Here is a 25,110-nt window from a genome sequence, read left to right on the forward strand (position 1 = left end):
GACCTGAGAAAATACACAATCACCTCACTCCCTGAACTGCAAAAATGTGCAATCACCTGACCCAGTATTCCCTAAATCAAACATTGTGCAATCACAATGAGAAAACATGCCTCACTACATCACTATCTCCCTCTACTACGTAGTTCTTTCAACCAATTTGTCAGCCACTGCGCATTGCAAAATCATAGTCAGCAAACCTTCCTCACTTTCTCATTGAGTTTCTCAAATGTGTAGTCTTATGTGATCTAGGTGGATATTGGTGGCCACCCGCCAAGTCCACTTGGACTCCCACCATTGTTTCTTTCAATTTTTCAATTTCCTTAATTATAGCACAGTTTACTATTTTTAGCAGTTTTTTGGGTCCTAAACTTTCGGAGCCTTTTTGAGGCCCTAAATGACGTTTTTTGGCCCAAAGTTGTAGTTCTCGGATAGATATTTCTAACTAGATATTGTGCACGTCAAATGGAGATCGTATGCCAAAGTTACGACCTCGGGAAGTTGATGTACCAATTTAACCAAACGGGGCCCACAGTTTAGCGTTTCATCTTCTAGGGTTAGGTTTTTTGATGTTTAGGGTTTCCATTGCTTCTCAACAATAAATAGGCCTTCGAGCCTCATTGTAACACAATTCAGAGGTATGTAGCCACCACATCTCTTCTCAGAGATAAGTTACCATTGCCCTAGCTGGTTTATTTCCATTTATGTTTGTAAGCATATTTCAGTATTTTACATTAATTAAATGAAGTATTATTTCCATTGCATCTCTGTGTTTATGGTTATCTCTGTAATTGGTTGCCTTCCTGTTTAAATCTGGATCAGTAGTATCAGAGCGGTCTACTTTTTCTCTATTTTTCTTTGCATGTCCCCAACGAGGTCGGGATATAAGTAGTTAGGGCTTGAACTGGTCGAACCTTTACAAGATCAACCTCGCAAATCCCGACAGCCTCCCGTGGCGAATGAAAAGAAAGACGAGGGGGTAGGAGATCCTATCAAAATATTTCTCGAAGAATCCCTCAAGTGACAAAGGAACGTGATGATGGACAACTTTGCCCAAATCCTTCAGTGGCTACCCAAGGGCGACACATCGGCTTCCAACAGCCACTCTGGAAACGCCACACTGTTTAAGGTACAAGTTAATTTTGAAATCCCCATATTCGAGGGTCAATTAGATGCAAATGTCATCGATAAATGGTCAAATCTGCTAGAGGGTTATTTTTCTGTTCATGATTTTTCCAGTTGGGAAAAGATTATTTTTGCTCTTCTCAAAGCATCCTGCCACGACAAGGACTGGTGGGAAACTTACTGCGAGCAGAAGGATGAAAGTACTGGCTCACTATTTTCAACCGCACCCACTTGGAATTCATTCCAGGATGCCATCAAGGGGCAGTACTACCCTGTCGGAAGTTATGAGGATCAATACATAAAGTGGACCACGTTGCGGCAGGGAAGGGACCGAGATGTGCCAATGTTTGCCAATATCTTCCATACCCTTTGCACAAAGTTGGTATCAAGGATTTGGAGCAGCATTTGATACTCAAATATCATGGCTACCTGCACAAGTACATCCAAGAAGAAATATGATTCCTGAACATCTCCTCACTCGGCACGACATACCGATATGTCATCAAGGTCGAGCAAAAGTTTAAACAGAAGAAGCGAGAGTTTGGATCTGCGAATCCAAAGCAAGGGAAAGGTGCCCCCAAACCACAGAACAAAGGAAAAAGCCAAGGTGAGGCAGCCCAAGACAACCCGCCAAAACTGCAAGCAAAGAACATCACCGCAAAGCCGAAAAAGATCACACGAAAGTGGTGTGAGTTCCATAAGAGCTCCACTCACAACACAAGTGAGTGTCAGGCCAAGAAGTCACTAGTGGCCGAGCTAAAGGTTTCAAAATCAGATGCATGTTCCAACTCTGAGTTAGACCCTGACAAGGGGAATAACAAAGGGAAACAGATTATCAATGTGGAGCCCAATGCCACTGTTTCCACCACGAAGATCCAGAAGGAGGAACCCGAAGATCCAAAGAAGGAGGAGCATCTCTTCCACTCCCAGATGTGGGTAAAGGGCTCCCCGCTACAGTTAATTATCGACAGCGGGAGTCAAAAGAGCCTCATTTCAGCAGAGGTCATGAAGTGGCTGGGCTTACCGACCACAGCACATCCACAACTGATCTGAATTTGAAACTACTTGAAATTTGTTTGCAAGGTATTCAATTCAGAATTAAACATGTTTAAAAGATTTTCATGTCTTGCAGAAAGAAAACACATGAAATTTTCAGTTGTTCATGACCCATTTAAGCATAGCAGAGTTATTTCCTTTTACTATTTAACACATTAAAACAAATTTGATCTGCAAAATAAATCAACCACAAATGCAAAAGAAGTTGATAAAGCAGTTCACCCCCTCCAGGGCTACATCTGCTGGGTCCAAAGCTCCCAACCGGGCTTGTCCTTGTTTTTATTAAATGCTCAAATTGAAAATACAGATGAATAGAAGCATCTACAGGAGAAATGGATGGTAAAAATGGATTCAGAACACTTGAATCCTTCAGGATTGACTACTGGATCACCTCCAATGGATACCTGCAACCCTATACAGTCTTCACAAAACTGGGCCCTGGTGGCTCCTAGAACTTTCACGGCTCCAAAACCTCTGCAAATGACCTTAGATGGCTATAATACCTACACCAATGGCTTCAGAAGGTCGAAAATACCCAAAATCAAAAAAAATTCGTCCAAAACCGACTTTCCTAGCCAAAGTTATGGCTATTTAAAGTTTCTCCAGTTTGCCCCTAGAAAAACTCCAGCTAACTTTAGTTAACTCCAGTTAGCTCCGCCAATTATGGCGGGTCCACCAAATTTGGCGCTCCTGCCAAAATTCCGCCAACTTAACTGCAGTTACATTTAATTTTTGGTGGTTGCCTCGGATTTCGTACCCGGCGGAATATTCCTTTTTTAATTTTTTTTTTTGAAAAATTAAAATTTCTAATGTTATGGACAAATTCTTCCTTTTGCCATAACTTCCTCATACGGCGACCGTTTTTCGAACCGTTTGTGGCACTGGAATCGGGAGGATGAGCACTTTCCAGTCATTCAACTTTGAACCAGTTCTAAGCACTTTAAATTTTGATCATTTTACGACACTTAGGACATGAGCACCTGATCAACAACCATACACCATCGGGTGGCTTCACCAAGGACGGGATCTTCGCGTGAGCCAGCAGTGTCACCTTCCATACAACATCAAGCCCTTCACGGATGAGGTATTGTGTGACATTGCTCCCCTTGAAGTTTGTGATGTATTATTAAGACAACCATACTTGTGGAAGCGACATGCTATGTATGAATCAAGGACCCGTGTCGTTATTGTTACTTTGGGAAATAATTTGTATAGGATACTAGAGGTAGCACCGCCTACCACCATCTCTTTGGTTACTGCAAAAAAATGCAGTAAGCTCATTTCCAAAACTGGGAAATTTGTTTTCTCGATGATATGCCCTCAAGGAAAGAAGAAGACGGTGGCCACGGCCTCCAGATAGGCCCCCTTTGCACGACAACTACAGATGGACAAGCTCGTGGAGGAGTACGAGGACATCTTCACTTCCCCTGCAGGGGTTCCTCTGCACTGTCAGGTCAACCACTCCATCAATCTGACCCCAGGTGCGTCGCTACCCAATGGACCAATCTATCAGCGCTCCATTATGGAGAACGATGAAATCAAGAGGCAGATTCAGGAGCTGCTGCAGAAAGGTCACATTTATCCGAGTTCATCGCCTTGTGGGAGCCCGATCGTGTTGGTACAAAAGAAGGATGGGACTTGGAGACTCTGTATTGACTATCGAGCGTTGAAAAAGATCATTGTCTATAATATGTACCTGATCCCACGGATTGATGACCTCCTGGATGAACTTAAGGTAGAAAAATATTTCAGGAAGATCAATTTGAAGTCAAGATATCACCAGATACCAATTGAACCCTCCGATGTGTGGAAGACTGCCTTCAAAGCCAAGGAGGGCCTTTTCGAATGGTTGGTTATGCCTTTCGGATTGACGAATGCTCCTGTAACCTTCACGAGGCTAATGGATGACATCTTGTAGCCATTAACCAACTCATTTGTAGTGGTATACTTCGATGACATCCTAATCTTTAGACAGAGTTGGGAAGAGCACCTCCAACACATCCGACAGATTCTCCAAACACTGCGGCAACACAAGTTATGTGCCAATTTGGAGAAATGTAATTTTGGCATGACCCAGGTTCAATATCTGGGATACATTATTGATGAACAGGGGGTGCATGTGGATCCAACCAAGATCCGAGTCATACGGGATTGTCCATCTCCAACCACTCTGACAAAGCTCCACAACTTTCTCGGTCTTGCCAACTTCTACCGCAGGTTTGTGTTGGGATTTTCTCATATCACTTGGCCCTTGAGTCAAGTCACCAAGGGAGGAGCGAAAGCAAAATTCTTTTGGTGTGAATTTCAATAGAAGGCATTCACAGAGTTGAAAGATCACCTCTGCTCGGCACCAATGCTTGCATTACCGGACTTGCAACAACCATTTGAGGTCAAGACAAATGCCTCTGACTATGCTATTGGGGCAATCCTTACTCAACACGGGCATCCAGTGGCATATCACAGTGAGACACTTTCAGACACAGTCTAGAAGTATCCCACTTATGACAAAGAGATGTATTCCATTTTGCAGGCCTGCCAACAATGGAAGCATTACATTTTGGGGAAGGAAACGGTCATCCACATAGACCACTGACCCCTGCAATTCATACAGACCCAAGGGAAATTGCAGAATGATCGCCATCATAAGTGGTCCACATACCTGCAACAGTTCCATTTGAATATCAAGTATAAGAAGGGTAGCACCAATAATGTTGCAGATTGGCTCAGTGGACCACCAACCATGGCGTTAACCACCGTACTTAACTCTTGTGGGCACGAGATTTTTGATTGGCCCCTTCTCTACAAAGGCAACCCAGAATTCAACAACACATACTAGACACTCCTCCAGGGTCAGCATGTTCCAAATTTTCACCCTCAAGATGCCCTGTTATGCCACCTAGGTCACCTTTGTGTTCCTTCTAGTGAGCGTACCAAGATGATTTTGGGAAGCACACTACAGTCAAGCTGTTGGGCATTTCGGGGTCAAGAAAACGGTGGCAGTACTACAGAAGTATTTCTATTGGCTGAATCTTTGAGAGGATGTCGAGAAGTACATCATATCATGCACTACCTGCACCATTGCCAAACCAACCATCAAGAAGCAAGGCCTCTATACCCCGCTGCCTACCCCTAATCGACCTTGGGAATCCATCTCCATGGATTACATGTCAGGCCTTCCTTCCACTAAGCATGGAAACGACTGTGTTTTTTTGGTCATCGATAGGTTCTTGAAGATGGCCATTATGGCAGCCTGCAAGAAGAATATCACAGCAGAAGCCACTACTAAACTCTTCTTTGAACGAGTGTGGGTAAACTTTGGGATCACATGGTCTATCATATCAGATCAGGATAGTAGGTTCCTTAGTACATTTTGGTCCAGTCTCTGGTCGATGCTGGACACCAAACTCACTAAGTCCACAACCTTCCATCCCCGAACTGATGGCCAGATAGAGGTTGTCAACAGGATGATCGTACACATTCTGCGCATGTACAACTCAAATCATCCACGCACATGAGACAAGAGCCTCCCCTATGTTCAGCACAGCTACAATCAGGATCTCCACAGCTCGACTGGCCACAACCGTTTTTAGGTGGGCTTGGGATTCCAACCACTATGTCTCATTGATGTGGCCATGCCATTTGCAGCCACTCAGGCAGATTTGGCTCATGTGCAGTCCAAAACAGATAAGGAAAATAACTTCATTGAGCACATCCAACATATTCTCCAGCAGCTCCATAAAATTCTGGAGAAATCAAATGCCAAGTAAAAGCAGTGACATGATCAACATTGGGTGCCACACAAGCTTCAAGTGGACAACAAAGTCTGGTTGCATTTGCAAAAGGAACGCCTTATCGAAGCCTATCAGAAACTCAAACCACTCTAATATGGTCCTTACACCATTACCAAGCTGTGGGAGGTAATGCATTTGAGCTCAGCATTCCCCCATTCCTTGGCCTGCACCTAGTGTTCAATGTCGACCGCCTTCGGCCATACTTTCCACCATTACTAGGCACATCTGACATTGCAGAACAACTCACACCCACAAAGTTAAATCCAAATTGCATGGAACAAGCTACAACTAATCAGATCATGGACACACAGATCAAGCATGCTCACCATCAGAATATTCAACTGTATCGAGTTGTCAAAGCAGGCCAACTCCTTCACCGGGGCAAATGGCTCACCAGGGACCAAGTTCAGCAAAATTTTCCTCATCTCATGGAGGAAATCAACGCAATGGGGACCATTGCTTCCTAAGGGGGGAGGAATGATCCTGATGGATATTGGTGGCCACCCACCTAGTCCACTTGGACGCCCACCATTGTTTCTTTCATCTTTTCAGTTTCCTTAATTGTAGCACAGTTTACTATTTTTAGCAGTTTTTCGAGTCCTGAACTTCTGAAGCCATTTTGAGGCCCTAAAGTACTTTTTTGGGAAAACTAGGAGCAACATGGGTCCATGGACCGATGTTGCTCTTCCCAAATTTTTAGTTCTTGGATAGATCTTTCTAACAAGATATTATGCGCGTCAAACGAAGATCGTATGCCAAAGTTACAACCCTGGGAAGTTGATGTACCAATTTACCCAAATAGGGCCCACAGTTTGGCGTTTCATCTTCTAGGGTTAGGCTTTTGGATATTTATGGTTTTCCATTGTTTCTCAACAATAAATATGCCTTCGAGCCTCATTGTAACACAGTTTAGAGGCATGTAGCCACCACATCTCTTCTCAGAGATAAGCTACCATCGCCCTAGCTGGCTTATTTCCATTTATGTTTGTAAGCATATTTCAGTATTTTACATTAATGAAATGAAGTATTATTTCCACTACATCTCTGTGTTTATGGTTATCTCTGTAATTGGTTGTTTTCTTGTTTAAATCCATATCACTATGTCTCTTACCTCCCAGAACTGCACATTGTACAATCATAGTGAGCAAGCCTTCTCCATTGCCTCATTGATTCCATCAATTTCACAAATCTACTTCCATGTCCCTTACAATGCATTTCACAGTCATAGCGACTATACCTCCACCACTACCTTCTGGAACTATGCATTGTGTAATCCTTGAGCCTCCTCCTTATTCCTGCACACTACCCCAGACTCCATCAATGAAATGCATGAAGAATAAGATAGACTAGGATATTTATGGATTGATGTCATCTTGTCATGAGTGAATTTCATTTGCGAGTACTATATCTTGACATGATAGGATGTTGCTCAAGTAGGATGTCAAGGAGATCATGCAAGGACACACTAATAAAACCAGAGAGACAAAGAGATCATCTAACAAGAAGATGAAGGGACACAAGATCATGATGGAAGATTGAATATCAAAATGAAAAGGGAGACTCCATATCATCCAATCTCTGGGAGGATGAAGATGAAACAAATGCAATACTTCTCATGAAGATACAAGGGAGGTCGTCAAGAAGAGGCTATAAGAGAAAACATAAAGAGAAGAAGCACAGGAAGAACCATCATGAAGACATGAAGAAATTTTGGACCCTGACTGAATGGTGGCACCTCAGGTTGACTTGGAAGGTTTTGACGCACATATATACCCTTTGGAGGGTGAATATTAAGGATAAGCAAATATCCATCATCAAGAATTCAAATTCATAGAAGGAAGGAGAAACACTTGGCTTGGACACACCAAAATGAAGTTCCATGACATCAATTCCAAGTCATGGCTTGTCCAAGTGACATCGCAAAGTCATATGTGTCAATGTATCTTGCCACATCATTTATGGAATGTAATTATTGTATTTTCAAGAATGAGAAAATGTAAAATTTGTTGAAGAATAAGGGTCCTAAGTGGAATGTGAAGAGTCACTAGAAAGTTCTAAAGTTATATAGAATATCAAATTTCATGTAGGAATTTGAAAATGTAGAAATTCCTTGTAGATTCAAATAGCTTATGTAATATGCTAAAACAAAAGACTTGAATCTACTCTACTCATTAGTGGAAACAATTAATCGATCGAGAACTCACAACATAAACATGAGACAAGATTCAATCACATATGCTCAAAGATTTATCTAAGGGGGAATATTGTTTCTCAAAACCCCTTCCTATATGTATATTGAATTAGATCATAAAAATAGAGAATATTTATAATGCTTGTTCAACTTGAACAATCTTTGCACAAGTACAATCTATTTCACTGCCTCACAAGGTGAATTTGGCCAATGCATGGCCAATTTTACACAAGCACTTATTTCCTTGTGTTGTTTCTCAAGGAATTATCCACCTATTAATTGAATTCCTCATCTAGAACTGTGCAATCAATATAGGCCCTTCTCTGACTGCATGCACCACTTGTACAATTTGGGTGATTATACAACTAATAGTACACTGCCATTTGTTATAGCTCCAAATCTCACTCTTATGGTTTGTGATGCTGCACCCATGGCCTAGGGCAACCCCTCCTTCCAGACCTGGTCCTAAAATTTAAAAAACAGTGTTTTATTCCCTATACGCGACATTTCCCTGAGTTAAACGCGTGTACACGCGGGTCTGTGTATACCCAACCCGCGTGTATGTATTAAAACACTTAAAAAAAAAAAAAAATTCCTTATTTTCGGGCGGAGATCGCGGGTTTTACCTGCTGATCACCTGTTAGTGCCCGTGGCCCAACTGTTCCCAACCAACTCCTAACTAAAAAACTACTTTGGAGATGGTATAAAAAGACATCAAAGGGAAGGCCAAGGGAGAGAGAAAAGAGAGCAAGATTATTATGCTGAGATTTTCCCCTTAGACCAGGTCTGAAGTCCTTGGTGCTTTCTGCACTTCCCCCACTTTGCATAGGAAACCCTTGTTTCCATGTGTATTGGTGATCATTCATCCTTTATATCACCATTGAGTAAGGCTTGGAAGGAGCTCTTGTTGGAGGCTTGAGGCTGGAACGAATCCGGGAGGAAGCTTTGCTTGGAGCCTGCTAAAGGTGTTTCAGGTGAAATCTTTCCGTTATATGTACTTTACTTGCCTTTATATAAAGAAACATGTCTTGGTTCCTGAAACAATCTTTCTTTATGCTTATGAGATTCATGTTTTGAATTCCTATGCAAGTAGTTACTTAAAGATTTTTATAACTAACTTTATAGCATGAAGATGGTTTATGTATAAGTATTTGTCCATGTACTGCTGTGTTCTTTGATTTGTTTGTTCTACAGGTCAAAGGAGAAGAAGGGAACTCCAAGAAGGGTTTGGACCCTAAAGGCCTTCTCGAACGTAGGACCTTAGGTACGTACCCTAAAACATTAGAATTTTCTTATAGTAAAGATAATGGCTATGTGTGTGTTTCTTTGAATAAGCAATTTTCAGTCTGGTAGAGTCTTAACCCAAAGGACCCTAGGGGTACTTTCCCCTCAACCAGAATTGGCGACTCCGCTGGGGAACAACACTCTTGTTGTTCCTAGTTTGGGTAGTCTTCAAGCCAATCAAGGCTCAGCCTCTTTGTTTGCTGGCTCTGATTGTCTGATCTGTTCTTGAACTCTAAGCTTTTCCAGTTTTTTCAGTCTGTATTTTTTATTTTTCTTGAAAATCTTCAGATACGTTGTTTTGCTGGATTACAGAAGCGTATATACGCAAGTTGTACTAAGTGAACCCGCGTATACGCAGGTTTCCTCAGTTACAGTCGCGTGTACACGCACTCTGCACATCACTGCAGGCGCGTATATTATATAATTTTCAAGATTTATAAATTTTCTTTTTGCTGAATGTTTGTCTGGTGGTTTGGGTCAGTTTGAAGCAGTCATTTGTCAGTAACAGTCCTCTGTTTAACAGGGGGCATCTTGTTCTGAACTCTCTCTAGTTATAAGGAGTATTAGTCTTGTTTTCGTTGATTGCAAGCGTCATTGTTTTTTGACACACAAGATTTCTGGTTAAGAATCTTGACTGCTCTGTTTTGGCAGGGTAGGAAGATTGGATTCAATCTTTGTGTTCATTTTGTTTTGGTGACCTTTTGTTTGCTTAACGAAACCATTTTTGTGACCATTTGCTCCTTAGTTTCGGGAAAGTTGTTTGTTACCATTTTCTTGAAACTTGTCTTTTGATCTTTTGGACTTTCATTGCTGCTTTTGATTGTCAAGAGCGATTTCAAACACATTTATTTTTGTTGGGTTTTCATCATTTGAAAGGTGTCAATTCACAAAAGTGTTTGGTTGCCTATTTATCAATCATTAGTGTTTTTGAGAGCATTTTTTGAAAAAAGACTTCTTGGTTTGATTGAAAGAAAATCCTTTGAAAGTTTTGAGTTTCGCTTTCTTAAACTTGCTTTTCATTTGATTTCCTTTTTTGCGAAGTGAAAGTGCTTTGTGTTTATCTTAGAACTTGTTTTTATTGTTTGGACGAAATGATGGGTAACACATCATCTTCTATCTAAGCATTTTAGTGGCAAGACAAATTTGATAAGGCAGCAACTTTCCTTCTTTGTTTTTAGAGTAGTCTTTAAATCTTGCATCCACATATAGTTCTTGCATTAGGATAGATTTGCATCTCTTTTTAGGCATATATAGTTTTGTTAGTTTTTTGTGAGTGTGGAGTCTGAAAAGAAAAGGAAAATTTGTTTATATTAGAAGTACCTCTGAACCTCATAGAAATTGCTCTTCATCGAAAACAAAAAGTGCATGTGCATGTAGCTAAGTTTTATTAATTTCTTTTGCGTCCATAAAAACACCACAAGTTTCATCTCCATTACCTTGTGACTTAAAGAACAGCCTAATAAAATCAAGCGCTAATTAAAATCCACTAGAACTTTTTGTTTTAGTCAGTTACACCAACAAGTTTAGGATTTTAGGGCCTTGGATTAGGCAAGTGGAGAGTTAACTCTCCAAGGCCACATAAAATGTCAAACATAAGAGTCTGAATAACGAGAGAAAATCCAATAGCGTTAGGAAGACCAGGAAAGCTCCGGATCTTGGAGTTAAGCACGAGGGTCTGTGAAGACAGGGAAGAGAGATACCCCCTCTCCTACTTGTCCGAACTTACCTCACGACTGTTCCGCCTGGCTTCTGCGACGAGTTGGTACCTATAGTTGCCTCTCCTAGGGATCTACACAGGTGGCTGCGGAGGGGAATCCCGTGGCACCTGAGGTTGACGTTGTATCACTCTCGATAGTACTACTGGAGGGCACCCTTGCGAAGCTTGGGGGCTTGCACCGGCGCAGGCTGTTGTTAGGAGGTCAGCGTAACTTCCTCTGATACCTTCGCTGATAGAATTGGGCCCTCATCATCCCAGACTATCTTCGGAAGGCCCCTTATTTCACTTTCTCGTATTTTGGTGTCCGGTCCTAATCACCCGGAGTGGAAATACTTGGAAGTTGTTTGACTGGCTGTATCTTTAGGGACTTTATAGTGTGTGCTCTGTGCTCCTAGTTGGCCTAGCTTTCAATTTTTTGAGTCTTTAGTTAGATCATAACAAAAAATTCAAAGTGGCTGACCGATCTCCAAGACGGTCTCGAAGACTTCGTGGTCTTTCGCCGCCAAGTTTAGAGCCTTCTCCGAGAAGGCGCAGAGGGAATACCACCGGTGGGCTTCGTCCTACGCCGGTTGATGCATCGGAGATTGATCCTCCTAGCGGGGGCATTAGTGCCCAAGCAAGGCCTGGTACTTCTGAACAAGAAAGGGACACTCCAGTCCTTTCTCGAGTTCGCTTTCAAGCGGAGAATAACGTAGAGGTAGAAGAATTCTCAGAGTCGTTAGGGGCTCCGAATTCTCCCCTACCATTTAGTCATCCAGACGTATTGCAATACGTTGGGACTCCGTCACATAGACCATCAAGTCTAGGTTACGCTACGCGCTTACCATTCATGACCACTACTGGAAGCATGGCTTCTACAAGTGCTACGACTATGCAAACCCCTACATCGGTGCAAGGGGGAGGAACCATTTCCATCCCCTCCGCTTCCTTGTTCGGATCTTTTGCTAGCACATCTTTACTTGGGTCTACCTCCATTCCGTCCACGAGTGGAAATGCCCAAACCAATGCTTTTGGTACTAGACTCTTCCCTTTTGGCACCCAATCACAGGGTATTCCATCGGTTCCGTTTAGTGCCGTTACGTCCATGATGGGCGGATCAGCTTCATTCCAGGGTTTTCCTTTCGGAAGTGGTCATATACCACATTCCAACCCGACGGTAGGATCCATGCCTTTTTCTTCAGTAGGACAAAGCAACAATCCTTTCCAAGGTTGGAATAACCCTGGGGTTAGTAGCGCGGGAACTGGGAATCCGTTTATCGGCCAACAAGGGAATAGGCCGTACACCACGGTTAGTTCGTTTCAAAGTATTCCTCCCCTTGCTTCGGCTTGGAATCCGTATCAGGGGTTATCAACTCCCTACAATCCTTTAGGAGGAAACTTTGCTGGTTATGGAGGTTATACGGCAGGAGTTGGTCAAACTCCGAATTTTGCTGGACCACAAGGCTTGCCTTTTGGTTCAGCCGGTTCTACTGGTCACTTCGGGCAGCCTGGTGCCTCCCAAATTCCAGGACAATCTTTTCAGAGCTTTGGGAGTTCTGCCCAGTCTGGGTGGAATCCCCAAGGTCCTCCTAGGCTTCCGTTTCTGGCAACGTTAAACTTGCCAGATCTCACTAAGTTAACAAATGATCCAATCAGGTATAATCCGGCCTGGCCTCCGGTCCCAACCAAACTCCCTTCAGACATTCCAAATTTCGAAGGGAAGAGTGGTGAAGACCCAGGCGACCACGTAACCACATTCCATCTGTGGTGCTCATCTAACTCCCTTATCGATGACTCGGTTAGGTTGAGACTCTTTCAGCGCACCTTGACTGGAAATGCGGCCAAGTGGTATATAGAGTTGCCAGGGGGCAGCTTCACATCCTTCGCCGACTTAGCCAACATCTTCTTAAATCACTTTCAGTTGCCTGTTCGCTATGACGTCGGAACTGAACTTCTGGCCACCTTTCGTCAGGATAAGGCTACTCACATTTCCGATCACATTCAGGAATGGAGACGGAGAAAGAGGCTCATTAAAGCCTAAATTCCTCTGGAATACCGTCTCGAGTGGTTTTTGAAGTCTTTACAACCCGATATCTCCAAGGATGTCTCCATGTCTGGGGTCTATTTTGAGGAGCAAGCCATTTTTAGGGCCCAGCAATTAGAATTGATCTACTCTCAGTCTGGGATCCTACAAAAGTACTTGCCAGATGCTCCTGGATCTAAGGTTGATTTAGCTAAGCCAAAGCCAGGTCCGCACGCGGATGGTATCATTGGGTCAGTAGACACAACTACAGTGAACTTGTTGAATCAATTGCAGCAGTTGTCTTTGCAAACTGCTTCTAACAACCAAGTCACATTGTCTAATCCTCCCGCTTCCCAAACTTCTTCAATTAATGCCGTCCAATCCGATAACCCCAAAGGAAATCAAAATTCCAATGGGAAAAAGAAAGGACGTGGTAAGAAAAAGAACCAGGATGGGAAGCCCGATGCAAATAAATCCGGCAACAACGCTGGTGGTGGTGGAAATGAGTCGAGAAAGAAAGTTAAGTTTCCTTGCAAGTTATGCAGTGGAGACCATCTAACTCATCTCTGCCCTAGGATTGAAGACACTCACCGCTTGTTAGGACAGCAAGGGACTTCTAGTTTGCAAGCTGTGTTAACTAACCTGTTTCCCCAAGGGCAGCAACTTCTTGCTGGCACGAGTTCGAATCCTGGGACCTCCTCAGGGGGCAACCAGGAAGGGGACAAGTCATCGAATGTTTTCATGATGGGTGCTCACGCTAATGTGACCACACGGTCGCGCGATTATGGTGAAGGTGAAACTTCTAAGGGTAAATCAGTTCCTGAAACTAACAACCCACTTCATATTGAGCGACCTTCTGTTGAGACTATACCTCGGGTGCCGAAAGGTTCCGCTAAACGCGCGACTATCAACCCTAATATTAGGGCAGCCCAAAATTACTCCATTGTTGAGGATCTGGCCCAGAGTCCATGTGCTATGTCCGTGTTAGAGGTTCTCCAGTCATGTCCTGCTCAACGAAGTGCCTTGCTATCGGCAATGGGGGCAGTGGATCCAAGTAACTCCTTAGCTCTCACTTTAGATATGAATAATGTCAAAAAGAGACTTCCTCATCACATGGCTTTCCAGATAAAGTCTACCTACCAGAAAACGAATATTTTTCGGACGGTTGTAGATGAGGGAGCTTCCACCTGTGTCATGTCTATGTCATGCTGGAAGGCCATTGGATCACCGTCGGTTGTTCCTTCACCTACGCTATTGATAGCATTTGATGGTCCCTCTCACAGGCCATACGGGATTATCCTGGCCTTTCCTATATGTGTTGGAGGAAAGGTCGTTAATATTGAAGTAGAGGTCATAGATGCTAACCTAGACTATAATCTCCTCTTAGGAAGGAACTGGGTATACGAGATGGATGCCATGGTTTCGACTCTGTTTCATGTCATTTTCTTTCCTCATGAGGGGAAAATCGTTAAGGTCGACCAATTGGACTATTGTCCAGTTGATCCTCAAGCAAACTCTGACTCTACTATTCCCTTAGTGGGTAACCCTCGTCCACCTACCGAGAGTCTAGGAGTCGGGATGTACTCTTCATTGATGGGTACGTTTAATCTTCCCCCTCCTACAGCTGGTATAGACACAATTTCATCCTCCAGGGATCCTTTACGGAGAGAGTTTGTCCAAACTCCTTATTCTTCGAATCCTGGAACCTTAGCTTCATCTGTGACCACATCAGGTGATGATAAGGTGGGTGGAATAGAATCTCTTATATCTACAGTAGAACCTAGATGTGAATCTATCGATAACTCTGTAGATAACTATTCTACTATTTCCTCTGGGAAAGAAATAGATGGTGATGTGGTTCATTTTCGGACCCTTGATTCCACCTCTGCATTGGATTGCTCGGATATTGTTTTTCCATCGGATGAAGCGATATTCGAAGCAATGACGGCCGTAGATCGACCTTTGGAAGATTTACATCATCGGTTACACTTTCATTCCCCTGTGCATGAAGTAGAATCTCGGTCCTCCAGTTCGACTAGTGATGTTTGTACGGTTCCTTTGGCTCCAACACATTTATTTGCCGAAGAGAGTATATTGATTGGTTCGATCGTCGTACCTATAAACATCCCTAGGAGTAAGTTGGCGGAGCCCCCTAACGGGCTCTACCTAAAGAAGTACTTTGCTTAGTTTAGGCTGGGCAATGACTTCTTTGTACTTTATGTATATATTTATACATATATCGTCGAGCATTTTCTGATCTCAGTGCTTTTTGGTCTGCTGTGGCAGGTGCTGATGGATGATTTGGTCTATTTTGGGTTCGCCGATGGTGCTAGTCGACACACCCGGAATCTTGCTTCCGCAGCTTGGGTACTTTATTATCCAACTGGTCAATTGATGGTATCGAGAGGCGTGTGTATCGGTCCTACTTCAAACAATATGGCCGAGTATACAGCTGTTATCAATTTATTATCCGAGGCAATCTCTTATGGGATCGACTCGTTGGTAGTGTATCTTGATTCTCCATTGATAGTGTCTCAATTAAATAACATTTATCGGGTTAGGGATCCATTATTATATTGCCAATATTTAAGGGTGAGGTTGTTGCAAAGAACATTTATTTACATTAATTATTTGCACATTCCAAGATCTCAAAATTGGTTAGCTGATTCTATCGCTAATCAAGCATTAGACTGGCATATCAATCATTCATCATCATAAAATCATACATCAAAAAGTCAAACTGTATATATATATATATGTCATAAAGCGCCTCGAGTGTACATATGTGTGTCCAAAAATATACAAAATTGGGACTCAAATGCCCATAATCATGTCAGGCATATCTAATGCCTCGGCTCAGGATGAGCGTCTAAGTATGTCACTATAGCATTGGCCACGCGCCGAAAGACGCGAACCCAGCCACGTGGCATGCCAACCACATGACGCTGCATATCCGGAGGAAGGTCCTCTATCTTGGCCATCGGTACTCGGCAGCTCAGTCTCGCCAAGTGTCGCTGGACGTTGTTTAGGGTCCGTTCCGTGTCGGCAGCCGCCTCTTCGGCTCCTCGGCCACGCCGTCCATGCCGCGGGAATCCATCTGGTCGTACAGGCCCAATGTCTGGAACATGATCATCATATTAGTCATTTGAATCTCATCAAAAAAATGTTTTTCAAAATTCATCATTATATTTGAAAAATCCAAAAAAAATCATAAAATCAAAAAAAAAAAATTTCTCACCAATCTCGCCCCATGCTGCATCCGGTGGTAACACTAGATCAGGATCTCCTCGGAAATCCAGCCCAGCATAGGGGTAATCATCTATGGCGATGATTTGCTGCTCCCACCAGGTAAAGAAGTCATCGTCAAATGCATTCCTTGGGACTTCCCCACCCCCCAGACGTTTCATCAGGTCAGCCCACCGGCCCATGCGTGGATCACGTGGGGTACTGATGGCAACTGCTACCCTGGGGCGGAGTGCGGGAACCTTCTCGAAGAAGAAAGTGCACAAGATGGTTCCGAACCCAAAGTTCTTGGTATGTCCCCTCCTGATAGAAGTGAGTTGTTCCTTCATGTTGGCCAAAAGAGGAGTACACCAGTCAAACACAGTAGTGAGACAGTCCACTGCCACGCTCATGGTTACCCGTGACGCCTGATGTAGTGAGGATGATCCGTTCACTCGAGCTATGGTGAACAAGATTATCCTGAGTGACAAACTCGCCACATGTGGGATAGAGATCTGGCTCCCGACCTTCCGATGACCCGGGCAGTAAATCTGTACATAGTCATCTACACTGAGGCTATTCCGTGTCCTGCCCTGGGAATGTACTACCTCTCCCCTTCGGGAAAGGCCCGTGATAAAATATATGTCTTCCACTTCTATCCTGAGTGGCATCTGATCAATCACAAATGCTTCCTCATCGACATCCCAATAATCAATGAGCCTCTCGAGCAGACGCGTGTTCGCTTTCATATTTGGCAATTTGAAGAATTTAAGCAACCCGCATCCCCGTAGGGCATCTAATGCCTCATCATTGCCCATGACTTCATTATCCACGGCTGAGTGCTCTCTTTCACGCCATGTGATAGTCATCCTGGAAGAAAAAATCATTTTCATCCGTTAGTTTTGTTTATAAAATTAGTTCGTTGCGCACACGTGGGTTCCTATATACACAGTCGCGTGTAGGGCCGTCGTATACGCGAGTTCAATATTGCCAACCCGCGTGTACACTGCGAAGGAATTTTTTGCAAAAATCCAACGGTGAAACATCAACTAAAGTTCCTAAAAACTATCACAATTGATTGCAAGACAAGTTTGAGGCTTACCTGGAAGTTTTCGGCAAGTTTGAACGGTTGAATTGGTCATAGGGAAGTTTGCTCCTTTTGCTCCACAATTTTTGCTCTCCAAGTCAAATGGTGATAATGGTAAGTCCAAAATGCCTTTTATAAGTTTTGAAAATGCAAAATTTTTTCAAAATTTTATTTTGTTTGGCCTCATGTGACTTTTAACTTGGGAGCTTGGAATGCCGAGTTTGGTTTGTTTTTCAGGACATTTTGGACATTTTTCGACAGTTCGAGACGGTTCCATGACCGCTGACCCGTCATGGCAGGTATCGTGTTTTCACTGGCATATAGGTTAGGGACACCATTTTTCCGTTGCATTATGCATACTAGCCTCCATATGACCGATACATCTGCCGTAGGGTCCACCCCATCATGTTATGGTTCGTAAGCCATTTTCACTCGCCGATTCTTTAAATCAGGACACGGTGGTAGAGCCATCCCTTTACATGGGCATCGTAGTTATCACCTCACTGACATTTGTTGCCCATGCTGCTTCGTTTTGAGTAGGCTCGGGAGTCCTCTGTAGTCCCTCCATGACTTATGCATTGAAGACTCATTCCTCTTTGCTTCTTCGCTTCGTTCTGGCCTTATACCCTAGAGGCTCCTATGTGTGTTGAGTTGTACTTCTGCATTGCATGTTGACCATTTGCACCTTTTGGCCTAAAGCCGGCTTCACTTGGACTCGTGTTTAAGCCAACTTTTGACCATGACATCTGCAAAATCAACCTTGCATACCTTTGACTTCTGCAGCTTGACATACCCTGATTCGTGGAAGGAACATACCTCTGAGTGTCACTGACCAGTTTTCACCTCCCTGCATTGAGCATAGGAACGTTCCTTTCCCAGGAACTAGATCATCTGTTTCACCGACACTCGTTATTTCCACTGTACCATAGCATTCTTTTATTCTTTTTCCGGCTTAACAGAAAAAGACAAAAAAAATTAAATATTCCAAAAAAGAGCGGGAACAGGGACATTATTTCCATTTATTGTTGGCAGCTAAAGTCAGTCGTGTCGCCCTTGAACAAAGCACTCAAAACAAAGTCTCCTCCGCATGGGTGGGATTTAGTTTGACTTAGGTATGCCCTAACCTTGTTATTGAGTCAGTTCTCCCCTGATTGGTTATCTCTTCCAATCATATGGAGGGTTCGTTCGTGCCTCCTGCATGGCGAACTTATACAGAGTCATCATATGCTACCACATAGTCACATTGAGTCGTGCTTTTGTTCAAGGGAAGTTAGCCTGAGTCGGCCTCTCTGCGATGTCTCTTGACTCATTTTTCAGTCGGCCATCCCTGGTTGTCAGTATCATGTCTATCATCACATCAGCTATATTGGTCCTTTACTCGTGCCGGTTTGAGAAGGTCCCCATTGACTTCTTGCTGGCGGGTCTTGTCCTTATCGACGACGACACCTTGCTCTGAGGACAGGCCTAGAGCCGCACCCTGGCCCTATTTTCATTATTGATAGGTCACCTTGTGCTCAGCATCGATCAGTATCATGGGTCTTTGACTGAGTGGTTTCCCTTGTGTTCGACATCAGCATACATTATCACACATTGGGATTCGTGCAGTACCTTGGTTTCCATTTGACCCTATTGGTGGATACCTCGCCTCTGTGTCAGCTTTCATTATTGGTTGGTTTAGAGGGTTTCTGCCGTGCGCTAGCCACATCTTGTGTACGCCAGAAACGTACTTCGGTTGGGTTACCACATCTTTTTCGTCTGATTCCTTCCACATTATTGGCCTACGGGTTACACTCGCGCTAGATTGATGGAGGATGCCTTAATGCCTTCCTTCTAGCGGATCTTTCCCTATCGACTCCGACTCATTGCTCTGGGGCAAAGATCTAGAGTCCATTTGGCAGTACCTTGGGGTTTGCAGTCATTAGTGGCAGATCCTTCGCTATCGACAGTGGGAAACCATCATTGTCTCCTGATCGATAGATTCTTACAGGTGTTCGACTTCAGCTCATCTATTCACACTTGTTAGATTGTACTGGGTACCTTGACGCTCATTATCATTATCGGTGAGTAGTCTCGCGTTTGTTAACGGTATACATCAATGACCGGTAATCAAACGATTTCTCACATGGTCGACTTCAGATCATTTATTCCCATGGTGTAGAAATGTACCACGGCGGTCGGTGAAGACCTCAGGTTGTATCAGCATTCATTGGTACACTTGACAGTTGCTCATGTTGCTGCTAGTTGATACCACTCCACCTTATATGTTGCAGTCAGTCATGGCGACATTCTATATGCTGGCACCTGAGTTCGCAGTGTAGTACCATCCTATTCCATCATGTTCAGTTGGTACCTTTCGGGATCAGTCTTTGATATCAGTGATCCGTTGCATCTTTCAGCATCATTGACAGTCTTATATGTGATATTCAGACATGTACTTGCTCCTTATGATCAGATGATCCATTATGTATCTTCCAGTCATTTATACTTGTATACTTAGTGGATCCACTTGTACTTGATATGCGGACATGCTTTACTTTTTCTGAGCATGGGTATGCCCGCCTTAGACAGTGTTTCTTTCTGATCTCCTTTTGGTGGCTTGGCAGGTTGAATTCTGGTGAAGTCCTCCTCGGTTTCTCGACAAAGTTCCTTTCCATGTACTTACATAATATATTTCGGCCATCATGTTCCCCTTCTGACCTCATACATTAGGGGGCATCTGTTATAGCTCCAAATCTCACTCTTATGGTTTGTGATGCTGCACTCATGGCCTAGGGCAACCCCTCCTTCCAGACCTGGTCCTAAAATTTAAAAAATAGTGTTTTATTCCCTATACGCGACATTGCCCTGAGTTAAACGCATGTACATGCGGGTCTGTGTATACCCAACCCGCGTGTATGTATTAAAACACTTAAAAAAAATAAATAATTCCTTATTTTCGGGCGGAGATCGCGGGTTTTACCTGCTGATCACCTGTTAGTGCCCGTGGCCCAACTGTTCCCAACCAACTCCTAACTAAAAAACTACTTTGGAGATGGTATAAAAAGACATCAAAGGGAAGGCCAAGGGAGAGAGAAAAGAGAGCAAGATTATTATGCTGAGATTTTCCCCTTAGACCAGGTCTGAAGTCCTTGGTGCTTTCTGCACTTCCCCCACTTTGCATAGGAAACCCTTGTTTCCATGTGTATTGGTGATCATTCATCCTTTATATCACCATTGAGTAAGGCTTGGAAGGAGCTCTTGTTGGAGGCTTGAGGCTGGAACGAATCCGGGAGGAAGCTTTGCTTGGAGCCTGCTGAAGGTGTTTCAGGTGAAATCTTTTCGTTATATGTACTTTACTTGCCTTTATATAAAGAAACACATCTTGGTTCCCGAAACAATCTTTCTTTATGCTTATGAGATTCATGTTTTGAATTCTTATGCAAGTAGTTACTTAAAGATTTTTATAACTAACTTTATAGCATGAAGATGGTTTATGTATAAGTATTTGTCCATGTACTGCTATGTTCTTTGATTTGTTTGTTCTATAGGTCAAAGGAGAAGAAGGGAACTCCAAGAAGGGTTTGGACCCTAAAGGCCTTCTCGAACATAGGACCTTAGGTACGTACCCTAAAACATTAGAATTTGCTTATAGTAAAGATAATGGCTGTGTGTGTGTTTCTTTGAATAAGCAATTTTCAGTCTGGTAGAGTCTTAACCCAAAGGACCCTAGGGGTACTTTCCCCTCAACCACCATTGAACTTCAATTTCAACTGGGTAACTCGTAGATCACACATGCATGAGTTATTTATGGCTCAATTATCAATTAACTAGTTGAACACTGAAGTTGCACTCCACTATTAGACCTCCTACTAGTTCCTCCAATAGTTGGAACTAGTTTAACTAAATTTAACTTAGTTAAACTTAATTAATTAATTACAACTCAAAATAAACTCAACCTAGGCTCCTAAAATTTAGGAACCACTCCACATGACTCAAGTTAGGCCCGACACTCGAATTAACTTAGCCAACTAAGTGAAACTAACTTAATTAACTCATATAAGTTGTCTTGTGATGTGGAATTACAATTTTCTCCTAATTTAATTCAAAGGAAAATTAAATCAGGATTTTCTTGTTGCCATTTTCAACACTCCCTCTCAACAAGAAAGGGATTCACATATACCCCGATCCAACACCTTTGGAATGTATTGCATGCAACATTTCTCACTATTGTTGTTGCTACTGAAACATATGCAACTGAAGAGCATAAAATATTAAATAAAAATAATCATTGAATCAATCTGCAATTGTATACTAGGAAAGTTGTGTTGATATTGACTCTACTACTAAGCCTCCTGCTTTGCTATTAAAACTGCTTTACACCCTTAGTATCTGACTGACATTGATCCTCCTGTTGTTGAATACTATGGGCCCCCGTAGCAAGGTAATGATCCATGATACAAAAACACCTCAATGGACCCTGCCCACATTTATGCAACTCTTGGGAATATTGCTTCACTTCGCCCCACCTCACACCAGGATAATCTCGTCAGGTCCGGTTGATCGCAATTGGAATGAGGCAGGAGGCATGACCCTTTGGTAACTGTGGATGAGATATTTTATATAGCGTTTTATAATCACGATAGGTCCGGAAGGATAGGAATGGAGTGCTAGCCTTTTGAACTTATGATCGCGCAAATACGGGAATTTATCGACTGTCATGTATAACCCTGTCGAGCCCGGCTTATATCACATGTTGCAATCGCGGTGCGGGCATCAACCATGGCCTTTTGGGATTTACAATAGCCGTGAACGTGGGATTTATTAATTACGATTATTTTCCCGTCAGGTCCAGTTAATGAATCACATTTTGCTAAGGCCACGAGTATTACCACAGAGTGTTTATTTATCTACGATGCAGGGAAGCAGTAAAAACTCTTATTATTATTATTATTTATCAAATAACCCATGTTTAATACTTACGGCTTAAAAACAAAAACAAAAAACAAAAACTTGAGTATGAGTCTTGGTCTCGGGGGCTATATGGAAATGATTTTGATAATCAAGGTTTAATACTTGGGTTTTAATTAAAAAGCCTAAGTATTAAGCTTTGGTTATGGGATTTTATTAACATCTTTTTTTGTGTTGATTTTCTAATTTATAATTCTTTGTTTTTTAAGAAATAAAATCAAAGGCTTTTTAAAACTAAAGGGTCCCTATTTTAATATAATAAATTTTATAGAAAATTTATAATATATTAAAGTGGGGGTCGTTGAACAGTACAACAATTGGTGATTCACTGGAAGAACTAGTTATCTCCTATGAATAATAACAAATTTCTCCAAAAATTCAGTAAAAGTAATATAGGAAGTGGAAACTACTTTCGAAACATTTAGATAAATAAAATTATTACGACTCTAAAACTCATTAAATTGCAATTTCTTTAAGAACCTTTCGTGAATGAAAAGCACTTATTTACTTGTATTAGTCATTAATCAGTTATAGAGATAGAGTAGGGGGCCTTTTACGACTTAGCTTCTGATGTACTCGTTCATCATAGGTAGAGCCACTACTACCATCAAGCGTTTATTGCTTTGACAGGGTTACCTTTTAACCAATAGTAATCTAGTATCCCATCCATTTAATAGTGCAATAATTAGAGGTAATTTTTTTTTCTTTTTTTTTCTTTTCTGTTTTAATTGATGATAAAAGCCATTGTCCTGGTTTGGTGGCTAGATAATGACAATGCCATTCACTGGTAATAATCAAACTGAACAAGCTAGCTCGTGATGAGACCCCTTGTCTTATAATTGAAACAATCATAAGCCATTACCCTAATTTGGTGTTCAGTATTGATAATGTTAGTTTAATTGGTTCCCCATGATCATGGTAAGCAGGCTCATGGTGAGACCTCTTATCTTTTAGATTTATTATATTTTAGAATTACACTCTAAAAAAAATTCTTTTTAATTGATGGGGAGAACCATTGACTCCTTAAGAGTTTTGGATGACAAATCTGAGTTGAAGGTGCTTAACCATAAATATTCTTTACTTTTTAAAGATAACCTTTTTAACTGAAACTCAAGCAAGAGGATAAAAAAAAAGTTAAGGTTCTTTAAACATTTCACAACTTAATGGAAAAAAATAGTTTCCAATTTTGGTAACCACTTCTTAAAAAATTCCTACCTTCAAATTGAAAAAATGAAAAATGGTTTCAAGGGATGCTTGTGAAAATCCAAAGGTATGCTATTAACATTATTATCTAAAAGAAAAATGTAAATGTGATATAATAATAAAAATTTCTCAAGATACGACTATTCACAAGTATGTTGGTAAAATCACAAAATACAAATCTAAAATGAAAACTCCACAATATTGTTTATATCAATTTCTTAACAAAAGAAAAAGAATAATATAATCATGTAAACATTCCTTCTTATGTTGAAATTTAGATAATTTTAACTTGTAAAGTTATAAGCATTTAGTAACAATAAAATTTAGTTCAAATGAGGAAATTTTTGTTTACTATGGATTTTCCTTTTCAAAAGCAAAACTTGCAAAAATCTTTTAACCATTTTTAAATCAAAGTAATTATTTTTAAAGAAAAATATTAAATGTTTAGAGATCCCCCATTTTGGATGGTTCGATGAGAATCGTCGCTGCTTCCTTTACAATCTTAAAGAAAATCAAGAAAATGAGTTCAAAGTTTGATCGAGTGGAGGTGTGAAAAATGATTGTGAAGAGCTGAAAAAGAGAGTTATATATAGCAAAAACTCAAAACAAAATTGAATATAAAAAGTAAAGAAATGAATGAAAGTGAGCATGTGAGACTTACCATTGAAGAAGTTCATTTAATCTTACTTGAGAGATATGAATTTCTCTAATGCAGGGTAACTAACTCAAAATCATTATTTATTAAAACTAAAATGTTAAGTAATGAATTTTAGGATTAAATTCACCTCGATTTCACATAGGATGACAATAGTAATGACTATAACCTTCTCAAAAGTACTTGTGAATCAAATATTTCCAAAACATATCAATTCTCCACACATGTTTTTTCTAAAAGCGTTATTGTCAATGTGATAGAGTTTTGCAAAATAAAGACAATCATGCGATTTAAAAGTCTCTGATATGTTTTAAATCACTTTATCGTAAAATGAGAAATAGATGTTGAAAATATTAAATTCATTACTTACTTATTGAAATATGCAATGAAAATAGAAGAGTTTTGGGTTGGACGCTCTGCAACTGCTCTGAGCTTGCGGCGGCGGTCTCGGCCCTCTGGGCGCCTCAGAGGGCTCTGTTGCCCTCATTCTGCTGACAAGCTTTCTTTTGTTCCGTGTTGAGCTGCGCGGCGCTTCGTTTGGATCTTGCGTCGATTTGGGGCGGCGCGACGCGCAGAGTCGGCCCCCTCTCTTGGCTGAGCGCGACGCTCTGAACCTTCACGGAGCCCTGGTCTTCAGCGCAGCGTTTTGGCCCTCTGATTTTTGGATTTGCAGGGGTGCTATCTTGTGGGGTATGGGTTGAGTTCTGCTGCGACTCAGCTGCCGCCATGGGTGATCCCGGGGGTGAGGAGCCCTCTCCCACTCCTCCGCTCTCGTCTGAAGAAGCTTTCTGCCGCCTGTTATCACAGAAAGGGAAGAAGCGACCGGCCCCTGA

The sequence above is a fragment of the Pinus tabuliformis genome, chromosome 4_1 (assembly GCF_031772625.1).
Source record: "Pinus tabuliformis cultivar Carrire ecotype Pingquan chromosome 4_1, CPIR1, whole genome shotgun sequence".
Taxonomy (NCBI): Eukaryota; Viridiplantae; Streptophyta; class Pinopsida; order Pinales; family Pinaceae; genus Pinus; species Pinus tabuliformis.